At 38.9% G+C, this 12,288-nt stretch overlaps 1 long non-coding RNA gene across 1 annotated transcript in view; it reads right to left on the minus strand.

The window, feature by feature from the left end:
- The window catches only part of LOC306800268, a 31,320-nt gene that overhangs the window by 18,286 nt on the left and 746 nt on the right, over positions 1 to 12,288 (minus strand). Inside the window, exon 2 of the long non-coding RNA XR_013773789.1 lies at positions 3,305 to 3,444. This is a non-coding gene — a long non-coding RNA (uncharacterized lncRNA). The remainder of the gene's footprint in view (positions 1 to 3,304; positions 3,445 to 12,288) is intronic.

Genomic DNA, 12,288 nt, shown 5'->3' on the forward strand with positions numbered 1-12,288 from the left:
TAAGTCTATAGATATGTCTGCCTTATATCTATAGTGTCTACCCAGCTGTATCTTCAGGGCACACACATTTGTGAGACTACATTCCCAGCCTCCTTCAATTGCATATATGCTATTATTAAGGTATTATGACCCAATAGCTCTTACATTCTTTGGCTCTGATTTTATGGTAGCCCATAAAACAGAGTCATATCTTCCTTTCTGCTAAGGAACTGACTGAACACCTGCTGAACTTGCATGAAAATCTTTCTGATGACTTCAAACAATTGTGGAACAGCTTCCAGGTAAAATGCTCACTCCGTTGCTTTGAGTTGGGTTTTTAAGTGAATTTAATTGTTATTCAGTAGTGCTGTTTTGTCTCAGAATCAGTGCAGGACTTATTTTGTATTGGCAGGAGCAGAGACTCCTTCTGCTGAGAAGACAGGAGATGTACAGAGCCAACTACAGTTTCTATAGTTCCAGCACTTTTCCAACACCTTCCAACACCAACACCTTGGCAGCTGTTGCAGCAAAATCTGACCTTAAGCATTGTATCAGCTTTTTACATCTACTGCTCTCTGTAGTAACATCTTTTTTTTTTTTTCACTTTTGCCATGACTGTGTGTATCTTGTATTGCTCTTTTTCCTCTATTAGCCCAAGGCCTGACAATAGTGCACTTTCACAGCTACTACAAATGCTATTTACATTTAAAAAGCAGTCAAGTACTCACCTGTATGAAACTCAAAACTTCTCCATGCTTCATGTTGGTCTGTCTAATGCTCTTCTTCCCTCAGTGACTATATTCTTACACCATTGTGTCAGGAGGCATGTAACACAGTAAAGCACTGCCAGCAAAAGCCACATCTCTGTCCAGGGAACATATCCCTTTTCACTCAGCAATTTCTCTGCTGCAATGGGTATGGTTCATTTCCTCTAACTGAAAAGCAGGTCCCTAGAGGAAAGTGCCTGCTGCACATGAAAATACACTGTCAGGCAAAAATGATGCATTCTTTGGTTTTAATGTTTAATGTGATTCCATGATGACCCTCAGCCCACACAGCAGGAATTTTTAACCTAGGTGACATTGGAGACAGAGAGAATCAGTTAAACAAATGTACTTTCTGTTCAGCAAGTCACTCCCTATACGTTCTACCACTGAGCATTTGTATTGCAAAATTAGGTTTGTTTAAGTAAAGCTGGCAGACAATTTTGTGATTAAATAATTGTTTGTCAGAAACTATTGATGTGTCCAAATAGAAAGGTATCACTGAGAAATACTCACTCTACTTTTAAAGGACAAAGCTGGACTGCTCAAATTCAGATGGAAGACAGATGTTCACTGACTTTAAAAGAGTTTCAGGCAGGCATGTGGGGGTAAAAATCCAACCATGACGTTCTTGCTTTGCATGTGTCAGTTCATGGATCTGAAACTCACACACCCACATACCCAGCAGGTTCTCTCTTTTCTGGACTATTAAGTCATCTTCCCTTATGCTCTCTCCAAAGAGATAATGCTGTTATCCATGAAGTTGTCCATGTGAAGTGTAGAATCTCCAACAGGAATGACTGAGGCACAGAGATTTACTCAAAATCATGACTCAGGCATTTGATTAAAATCTACCATTTCAGGTGAAAGAAAGAAAAAAAGAAAAAAAAAAAAAAAAAGAGAAAAAAAAAGGAGAAGGAAGGAAGGGAGGAAGGGAGGAAGGGAGGAAGGGGGGAAGGGAGGAAGGGAGGGAGAAGGAGGAAGGGAGGAAGGAAGGAAGGGAGGAAGGAAGGAAGGAGGAAGGAAGGAAGGAAGGAAGGAAGGAAGGAAGGAAGGAAGGAAGGAAGGAAGGAAGGAAGGAAGGAAGGAAGGAAGGAAGGAAGGAAGGAAGGAAGGAAGGAAGGAAGGAAGGAAGGAAGGAAGGAAGGAAGGAAGGAAGGAAGGAAGGAAGGAAGGAAGGAAGGAAGGAAGGAAGGAAGGAAGGAAGGAAGGAAGGAAGGAAGGAAGGAAGGAAGGAAGGAAGGAAGGAAGGAAGGAAGGAAGGAAGGAAGGAAGGAAGGAAGGAAGGAAGGAAGGAAGGAAGGAAGGAAGGAAGGAAGGAAGGAAGGAAGGAAGGAAGGAAGGAAGGAAGGAAGGAAGGAAGGAAGGAAGGAAGGAAGGAAGGAAGGAAGGAAGGAAGGAAGGAAGGAAGGAAGGAAGGAAGGAAGGAAGGAAGGAAGGAAGGAAGGAAGGAAGGAAGGAAGGAAGGAAGGAAGGAAGGAAGGAAGGAGGAAGGAAGGAAGGAAGGAAGGAAGGAAGGAAGGAAGGAAGGAAGGAAGGAAGGAAGGAAGGAAGGAAGGAAGGAAGGAAGGAAGGAAGGAAGGAAGGAAGGAAGGAAGGAAGGAAGGAAGGAAGGAAGGAAGGAAGGAAGGAAGGAAGGAAGGAAGGAAGGAAGGAAGGAAGGAAGGAAGGAAGGAAGGAAGGAAGGAAGGAAGGAAGGAAGGAAGGAAGGAAGGAAGGAAGGGAAGGAAGGAAGGAAGGAAGGAAGGAAGGAAGGAAGGAAGGAAGGAAGGAAGGAAGGAAGGAAGGAAGGAAGGAAGGAAGGAAGGAAGGAAGGAAGGAAGGAAGGAAGGAAGGAAGGAAGGAAGGAAGGAAGGAAGGAAGGAAAGAGGAAGGAAGGAAGGAAGGAAGGAAGGAAGGAAGGAAGGAAGGAAGGAAGGAAGGAAGGAAGGAAGGAAGGAAGGAAGGAAGGAAGGAAGGAAGGAAGGAAGGAAGGAAGGAAGGAAGGAAGGAAGGAAGGAAGGAAGGAAGGAAGGAAGGAAGGAAGGAAGGAAGGAAGGAAGGAAGGAAGGAAGGAAGGAAGGAAGGAAGGAAGGAAGGAAGGAAGGAAGGAAGGAAGGAAGGAAGGAAGGAGGAAGGAAGGAAGGAAGGAAGGAAGGAAGGAAGGAAGGAAGGAAGGAAGGAAGGAAGGAAGGGTGCTAGTTGTTGAGATATTACATATTATGGACTGTCTTTTTTACTGGTAACTTTGAAATGTCCTAATGCCATCTCAATGTACAATATCCACACATGCCTCAAAACATCAAATCTGCACTAAAAAAAATCACTATAGTAGATGGTAAAGATTTTTTATTGAGTTTAACACAGTCTGTACCACAGGAGTAGGGAAAACTTGAGTGATCCTTTGAGAACTCCTATTCATTTTTAAGGAGTTAATAAATTTATGTTCATGGATGCCTTGAGGTAGCTAATATCCTCATTTTGAGAAAAATGTAGTATCAAGATAACTAGTTCTCCATACTAAATAAAAATTCATTGACAGAACTGCATAAATAACATAAACATATTGATCTCAGCCTCACCCATGACATTATCCTTTACTAAAAAGTGTTCTTCCTTCTGAAGGTATCACAATTGGAGTTGAAGGGAAAGATGCTATTTCACCTCATCTGTCCTGAGTTTTCTCCTTTTTTCCTGTTCCACAGAGGGGTTCAAGTGCTATCTGTGAGGGAAAAGAGAAATATTTAGATCATCCAGTACTCTGTATTATAAAATGTATTCATAAACAAAGCAGTTTGAAGTATATTTGCCTTGGATCTCCCTTCCCAATGTTGAACAATCTCTACTGTACACTAGAGAAATTATGATGGACTTTTTACAACTTTTTCATTAGAGCATCATGCTTCAACAAACTATTTCAATGAATCACTTTCTTTTTTTCCAATGAAAATAGATTTTGCTGAGAAATTTCTAACCACTTGACTTTTAGAATAAGTTAATAACCTGGACCTAAATCCTGAATTCCTTCTGATGCATACCTCATCCTTTCAAGGGTTTGATCTGCCAAATAAAAATTTTGGGAGTAGTACTAGAAATAACAACCTTTCATAATGATAAAACTGTATTTTGTTAAGAAAGCAATTTTATTCATAGTGAAAACCCCTGGCAAGTTTCTTTTGACTGCAGTGACATCTACTGGTACCCAGAAAATTTTCTGGACATGAAGACAAAAATCAAAATGACACTAAGTATGGATGAGGTCTAGCTTGGCATTTTACTTCTAAGGAAAAACAGATAAAACAGATGTTCCAGAGTTCAAGCATGTATCCTCCCAAGGACTGCAGCTTGCTCTTGTGTCTTGATGTCAGAATACATGGTTCAAATAGAGAGAGAGCAAATACAAGTGTTTTAAAAGACAATGAAACTAGATCACCTGATGCAGGAGGAGAGGATCACTGCTCACTTTCTGCTCCAAAGTGAAGAAAAGAAAGGAAAAGACTGCTACAGGGAAAAGAATTCAAGAATGCTGCGGGGTCTATAGAAGCAGCAGTGCTGGCCAATATAGCAGTGAGCTAACGGCTTGAACTGTCAGACACCGCCCAGAGACTGAAATCAAACACCAATAAGATGAAACCAGCACAGTGGTTAGCTGAGGAGCTGAAATCCTGCACAGATCACCCTCCAGCATCCAAACCCTATCTCCTGCTTTGTTTGAGTGGTGCACATTTGATTATTGCATGTACCCTCCAGCAGACTGCATCCTCAACAGCACTGGGGCTGGTGGCTACATCTTCCTTCTCCTCACTAACAGTCCTTGTTCTGCCTCTACCTCTCAAATAGATAGTGGGTGCTTAAGAAAGTACTATAGAAGAGCTAAGGATTTTTATAAGATACTCATATAGCTATTTTTCATTGTAAATTGTTGCCTGTCACGTTTTTTTTTTTGTGGGGGATTAACTGCAAATTCATAAGAACACATACTAACCTCTTAAGGCATTGTCAAACACGCCTTTGAAGCAACACTATGTAGAGTAGTACCCTGAAAAGTCATTTATATATAAGTATCTCCCCATTTTCTTTCTCAAACAAATAGAAAATCTTCTATACTTTAGCTGAACTCCATGTAGAAATATGCACAATGGAAAAAGTATTCACAAATGTGTCCTTTCTTTAATAATGGCATAAGAGCATTTTGAAAGTCAGTACTGAGCATATTCAGATATGAAATTCTTAGTAGATATTTCAGACATGATTATGAAATCTATCAAGAGATATTGTCCAATATCAAAAATTTAATTCTATTCAAATTAAGAAAGCTGTCTTGTCTAATGTATTAAATGATTCTGTTCTCTTCTCCCCTTCAGTGAAAATCAAGATGATGCATTAATGAGAGCTTCCACACTATCTATGCCTCTATCCTGTAGCCATTTGGAGAAGCACTGGGAGCAAACGAGTTATGAGTCATGGGAAGAAAAAAAAAGACATGTCACAAATATTGAAATGAAATGCAAAAGGAAATGACAAGGTCTGGAAATATGAGCTGCCTAACAAACGACAGATAGTAAAATAAGGCAAGTGCTGGAAATGGCAAATAATACAAGAAGACAAATGCTGGGAAGAAAACACCATAAAATCAGAGAATGAAAACAAATATAGAACTAATGGCATCATTGATCCTAAGGATTTTTGAAAGGGTAAAACAAAAACACTGAAACAAACAAAGCTTTAGAGAAGATATTAAATTAAGGCATAGTACAAAATAAAGGATCAAAAGATTCACTTAGAGACTTGATCAGAAGCATCAGACTTGCCACTGATGAGCTCTTTGTTGTTTCTTTTCTTTGTTGTTGTGATGGTGGTGATTATAGTGGTGTGGTGGTGTATCTTCAGTACACTCTATTTCCTGGCATATAAAAGTACACTCAGATACCATTTTCAGGACTGTGGATATTTTTAAAGATCTTTGGCCATTGTTTTAATGTCACCATTCAGATTTTGATTTACACCTTGATTAGTCTTAATGACTTACAGAAAGTACACTTACTAAGGAAAGCAGAAATTTCTCCAAGCTTATTTATTGATTCTAAAGGAAAAAGAAAGAAGAAACCATGAAAATAAAGATTAAAGGCCAGAGTTTTAGCTGAGATGTGTGAGTGTAGTAAGATGATTTACCTTACTTGGGAACTCACCTTTAGGTTCTGTCACTGGGAGAGACCTTCTGAGACTAAGGTCTGCTAACAGAGCAAGGTCTAGGGAGGAAATAGATTTGTAATTAAGAGCAGTATTTACTTTGCATAAGGCAACTTCAAGCATGTGTTCTGAGTCACACTCAGAACTCAGGGCATTCTCTATGCACGGACTTTAGGGAGAACCAAGAGGAGATACAAAAAAAATGAAAAGACTTTGAAGTAGCCACACCAACACATTTATGAAAACCTTACTAGCATGAAACTAATATGTGAACATGAAATATTGCAGAACTTAAGGAAAAGATAGAAGGTTGACTTACATCACCATAAAGATAAAAGTGGATAAAACAGCAAAATTCTCATGAATTATTGACACTAAAATTTAAACACTAAAATTATTATAAGCAAAAAAGAAAACTATACATATAATTATCATACAATGATAATTCAACTTCCTAATATTTATTGATTTTTGCTTGATTTTCACTTATATAATTTCTTCCTGAGTCAACACATCACCAAGAGAAGTTTGTAGGTTGTATTTCCATCAGGTATCATAGATCAAGAAACTACTGAAAATTCAACTTTATTGTACTGAATTTTATAAAATTTGTCAAACTAGTGCATTCAAAGAGATTTTTTGCACTGATTTACCTTTTACTTAGAAAATAATTATCCATATTTGCTTGATGGATGCATGTAAATATCAAATTGCATTAATTTCAGTCCTATCCAGGTTGCCTTAATCACAAGGATTTTTCCCCCAGTAATGAAACATGAGCTTCATTGAAAAGGGTGATTTCCAAGACCAAGAATGTACAAGTCTGTATAAGGAATGAGTCATATAAAATTAATATTCAGCCACAGGATTCTTGAACACATGAAACTTTTTGTCATTTGCTGAGAATTGCACAACTAGATTAACGTACATGGGATTACTTGCTTACACTCTGGGTTGTATAATTTGATAATAAATGTACAAACAAACCATGGCTTCAGTCATAGCCATGTGCAATTCTTACAACTTTCCTGTAGCATAAGCCTTTAAAAATATATCCCTAAAAAAGATACTGGCAATATTTAAAATGAATGAAAAACTACATCTGAGTGCTTGGTTTAGTCTAATATGAATTTTGCTTGTGTAAATATATTGATTATTTGTTTCAAGGGTGAATTTTGAAGGGGGTAAGAAAACTATTAATATTTTAAAACTCAAAGAGGTTTACTACGATTTTTCAGATCACTACAAATACTCTTACATAAGTGGTAATAAAGCCAAAAATTACAAGTCCCTTTGTGTTTCCTTGTGGTTAAATCTATATTCAGAATTAATTCGAACCAAACTGAAGGTGGCATGTCAAGATCAAAGCATTTGTATTTTAGTCTTCCACTCTTTAGTGCTGGAAAGAACAAATTACCAAGTTCATAGTACCATGCCTCTTATCCAAAGATCTTGATGTGCTTCATAAACTTTAATTAAGCTTCACAGCATGACTACCAGTCAGGCAGAAATCTTATCATTTTCAGAAAAAGAATAGCATGGCCTTTATTCCTTGCACAGTTGCTCTGACTATATACTGCATTTTCTCTGCTGTGATGTATTTTGAAAAAATATATGATAGCAAAGCAAAAGGCCCCAGCGAGCCCCTTACATGGACTGTTCTATTTTTAACTTTACCACTCAATTTGTGTATGCATATCTAAACTGATTTTTTAAAGTTAGAAAGAGTTATAATTTAGATTTTGTACTCTAGAATCAACTATAGAAAATACATGCGAGAAAAGCACACAGAGTAAACACAGATTTTTACATTACTTGCTAGAGCAGTTGTACTTCTCAGAGCACAAATCCTTTTTTGCCCACATTTGCATGTATGTATAGCAGTATGAGCAAATTTTCTTTTGGGATACTGAAACACCTCAGTAAAAGAGCACAATATAATTAAGTGATTGTTTTCCTTCTTCAGAGCGTGCCTAAATGTTTATGCTTCTTTTAAATACAGTGCTATAAAGCAAGCCACCAAAGTGAGTGAGAGGGATATATTCATTAGCTTTTTGTTAATTGCAGTTGCAATTTTAGTGGTCTTGTGATACTTCTGACCAAAAACATGTTTATCTGGATACAAGTCATTTGAATTGAAGTTTGATATTTTGTCTACAAATAAAAACACGCATTTATGAAATGCTGAATTTAAACCAAAGTGCAAATACCTTGAAAGAGACACTAAATTATGAAAGTATATGTGATGAGCTCTCCTAGGTACGTGTGGTTCAGAGAAACAAAAAATACGTCTGAAATGTAGCATATGCATCTCAGTCAACACAATATAAATCAGAAGAAGTACTGTGCAGTATGAAAACTTTGCAATAAATTATAATACTTTAACAGTTAAGGAAAAGTTCCACAGGACGATTCACAAAGCATGGAGATATGAGGAAAAATACAAAGCACAAAGAGAAAATATTTGTGATAAAGAGATCGAAGTATTTCACAAAAATATTGAGAGTATATGCATTGTCCTAAATTATTTGAAGTACAGATGATGTTAGCATTTAAAATTTAACTGGAAGGCAATGTTTTCTTCAAAGCCAAAACAAAATAGCAGCTGGTAGCATGAAGCACCCTTTCTAATTTTTTAATGGAAATACATGTATTTCGATGTTGATTAAAATGCTACCTGTAAGAATTTTTAGCTTACATGTACTTATTGCAGTATCTTCTGAGAAGGCATATGTAGGTCTGTGTCTGCATGTTTGCCTACATTATTTTTGTTGCTATGAACACTAATAACTTGAAGCTGTAATTGCAAAATTTGATTTTAATAAAAGATGTTATCTATAAAGCAAGATATACCAGCTTTAATCAATCACACACATTTTTTTTCTGGCAGGATATATTTAGCCTTAGTCTCATTACAATTTAGCAGTATCTATGAAGTATAAAATGCTAGCAAAAGAATGAATCTGTAATTTAATGCCATCACCTGCAGAGTTTACTTTATAACGGAGCTCATAGCTGTCACAAAAACTCTTTATTGCCTTTCTCCCTGCACTCCAGTTCAGGGCGGTGCTCTGTCAGAAGTGTCACTTTGAGGATGACAGGGACTCGCTCCCGCCTGAGAGCCGCAGTGAGATGCTGCCTCCCGGGCGGGGACATTGATGTGCCGAGGCTTTTCCAGGGCAAGGCAAGCGGCTCCCAGCCCTGCCTCTGCTGCAGCAGCCAAACCCTGCCCCAGGCTCGTCACTGGGACACGTAGTGCTTGCTCAGCAGGTCTGCTAATGGGAGCGGATGAGCTGGCAGCGCGGCCGTGCCAGAACGAGGAGCGTGGGCGCTGGGTGCTGGCTCACCTGAGCACTGGCTCACCTGGGCGCAGGGCACTGGCTCACCTGGGCGCTGGATGCTGGCTCACCTGGGTGCTGGCTCACCTGAACACTGGGTGCTGGCTCACATGGGTGCTGGATGCTGGCTCACCTGGGCGCTGGATGCTGGCTCTCCTGGGTGCTGGGTGCTAGCTCACCTGGGTGCTGGATGCTGGCTCATCCGGGTGCTGGGTTCTGGCTCACCTGGTTGCTGGATGCTGGCTCATCCGGGTGCTGGGTGCTGGCTCACCTGGGTGCTGGCTCACCTGGTTGCTGGATGCTGGCTCATCCGGGTGCTGGGTGCTGGCTCACCTGGGTGCTGGCTCACCTGGGTGCTGGTGCTGGCTCAGCTGGGTGCTGGATGCTGGCTCATCTGGGGTGCTGGCTCACCTGGGTGCTGGGTGCTGGCTCACCTGGGCGCTGGGGCACTGGCTCACCTGGGCACTGGGTGCTGGCTCACCTGGCCACTGGGTGCTGGCTCACCTGGGTGCTGGTGCTGGCTCACCTGCCCTGTCACAGTGCTCAGCACCAGGCTGTGTCCATCCCGACAGCCTTTCCGTTCTCCGGGGCACTGACACTGAAACTGGCAGCCACTGATGTGCCATTATCTCCCTCCCCGTAAGACCTGCCTTCATATTACGACAAAAAAAAAAAAAAAAAAAAAAAAAAAAAATTCTAAAATAAAACAACATCTTCCCCACTTGGATTTGATGGTCCTTGTGGGTCTCTTCTAACTCATGTCCTGTGATATATGAGTATCTATCTTATTTTAAAATTGTTTTGCATGCAAGCAGAAAAAATTAGTTAAGTGCTTTCAGTTCACAGCTTTTCAGCTGAAAAATCCACGTCTCCAGATTCTACACACATGCTATATACAAGCTTAGTGTCTGTACAGATTTATTTGACCCTCTTAAGACCATTTGGCTGCTGAAGAGATAATAAGAAATCATTAATAATTTTTAAATCTGCAAATTTTAAGAATATTTAAGAACATGCTGTCATGGCAATAACTGCTTGTGATAGCAGGTCCTAAAAATACTCCTGAACTTATTATACAATTAGCATAGACATGATTCCCAAAAGAACCATTTCATAGAGTACTTTTGAGGGCCTAGTGCCAGTGCATTAATGTTTTCTGTGCTATAAAATCACTAGAAGAGAGTCTCTGTTATGAATAAAGACATTTCCTTTGCAGTGAAGGAAAGCCTAACTGATTTTCATGATGAAACCTTTCATGGCTTCTTGGAAAACCTGCTGCCTAATAAAAAAAATATATAGGGAAAGTTCCCCACATTGTAATTTTTTATCAACAATAGTAAACTTTCATCTATTTCTATTAACAATGTCTTTAAAATCAGGTCAGACATGGTTGCCAAAATGGTTGATTCAGCATTTAACTCACAGTAGCACTTACCTGTAATATTCTGCTGCTTTATTGACACACAGAATAAAGAAAAAAATTGAGATCTCATTGAAAAATTGGCCTCCAAAGGGATATTCTGATGTTTGCCTGGAGGAGTATGGCATAATTTAAATGTGATTTTTATGTGCAGAGATAGAGTTTCAAAGCAAGGAATATAACTCCCCTAAATCATCATGAGTGCTTCACTTGTAAAAAGCTGCTTGCCTGAGCATTCTGTCAGTGGCTTAGTTATGTCTTTCTGCCAGACAGATGTGGAATAGTGTGTAACAATACAACACTGATGCAGCATAAGCCTACTCAGCACTTTTTCAATGGCAAAGTGCATTAATGGTAGAATTGTCACAAAGTATTCTGAGACAAAATGGAAACTACTGCTCAGATTAGTGCAAGATATATCCATCCTACATTCTTATATTGTTAAATAGAACTGGCACTTCAGGCAACTGTTTAAATGTCTCAGAAGATTTAACTGGAAAAATTAGTTACTTTTTTTAATACTTCACAGAAAAGGAAAGTTTAAATTTCAAACAATATTTTCTAATTCATCAGTCAAGGGCATCATCAATCATAATTGCTAATCAACTGCTTCCAGAACAGCAGGGAATAGCACAATCCCCTTTTTCAGAGAGTAGCTGCCACAGCAAAGCCACTGCTGCATTTCATTGGAAATACAATTCAGGAAAATACTGGAAAATGTGTCTTTGGAAACCAGGCTACAGATATTCCAGATACTGCTAAGACATTAAGAATCAACAGTATTAGCAGGATGTCAGTGGGCTATTTTAAAATTTAGCAAGCCCTCCTACATTAATAATTAGGAAGAGAACCTAGTCTACAAAAATTTAGTTTACCAAAAGCAAGAGTTTTAAATTGTTTGAGTTGGCACTGGTTAACAACAGATTGAATTTCCAACTGCACAGGCGGCAGGAAATGGAGCAATTGCCCTTCTGAAGCGTGTGTCCTAGGCATTTACTTTAGAATGAGATGAATGGATTCAGAGGTGATGATTTCTCTAATCAGACCATAAAAGGAGTCCATTGACTTGTTTAGATGAAGACATCTATATTTGTTTAGGTTATTCACAGCAAAAACAAACAAAGAAACAAAAATAAAACAAAACAAAAAATCCTAAATAAACCAAACCCCCACCCCCCCACACACACACACACAAACAGCCCTTATAGTTGATTTCATACTGAGGAAAGTCCCAGATAAAACTGAGAATAGAATCTGACAATTTATTTGACAAACTGCTGCTTCTACTCCTGTTCTTACAGAAACTATTGACAGTCAATTAAAGAGCTTTAGGCTTTATTAAGACAGCATATAGGTACAGGTTATAATTATAGAGATCTCCCTTCTTTTCAGTGCTATAACATGCCTACATATCCAAGCCTTTTCATGGGCAAACTGTGCTGATATTTGTTGTCACTGGCACTTGGACTAGATGATCCTTCTAAGTCACTTCCAACTGAATACTCTAAAGTTTTAAAGACTTTTTAGAAGGAACACAGGGCTTTCAATGAATACTCAACATACATTTGATACCTTCAAGGAGTCAACAGAAAGAAAAGCAAAACTCACCTCCTTCTTC

The sequence above is a fragment of the Erithacus rubecula genome (genome assembly GCF_903797595.1).
Source record: "Erithacus rubecula genome assembly, chromosome: 3".
In the NCBI taxonomy this organism is placed as follows: domain Eukaryota; kingdom Metazoa; phylum Chordata; class Aves; order Passeriformes; family Muscicapidae; genus Erithacus; species Erithacus rubecula.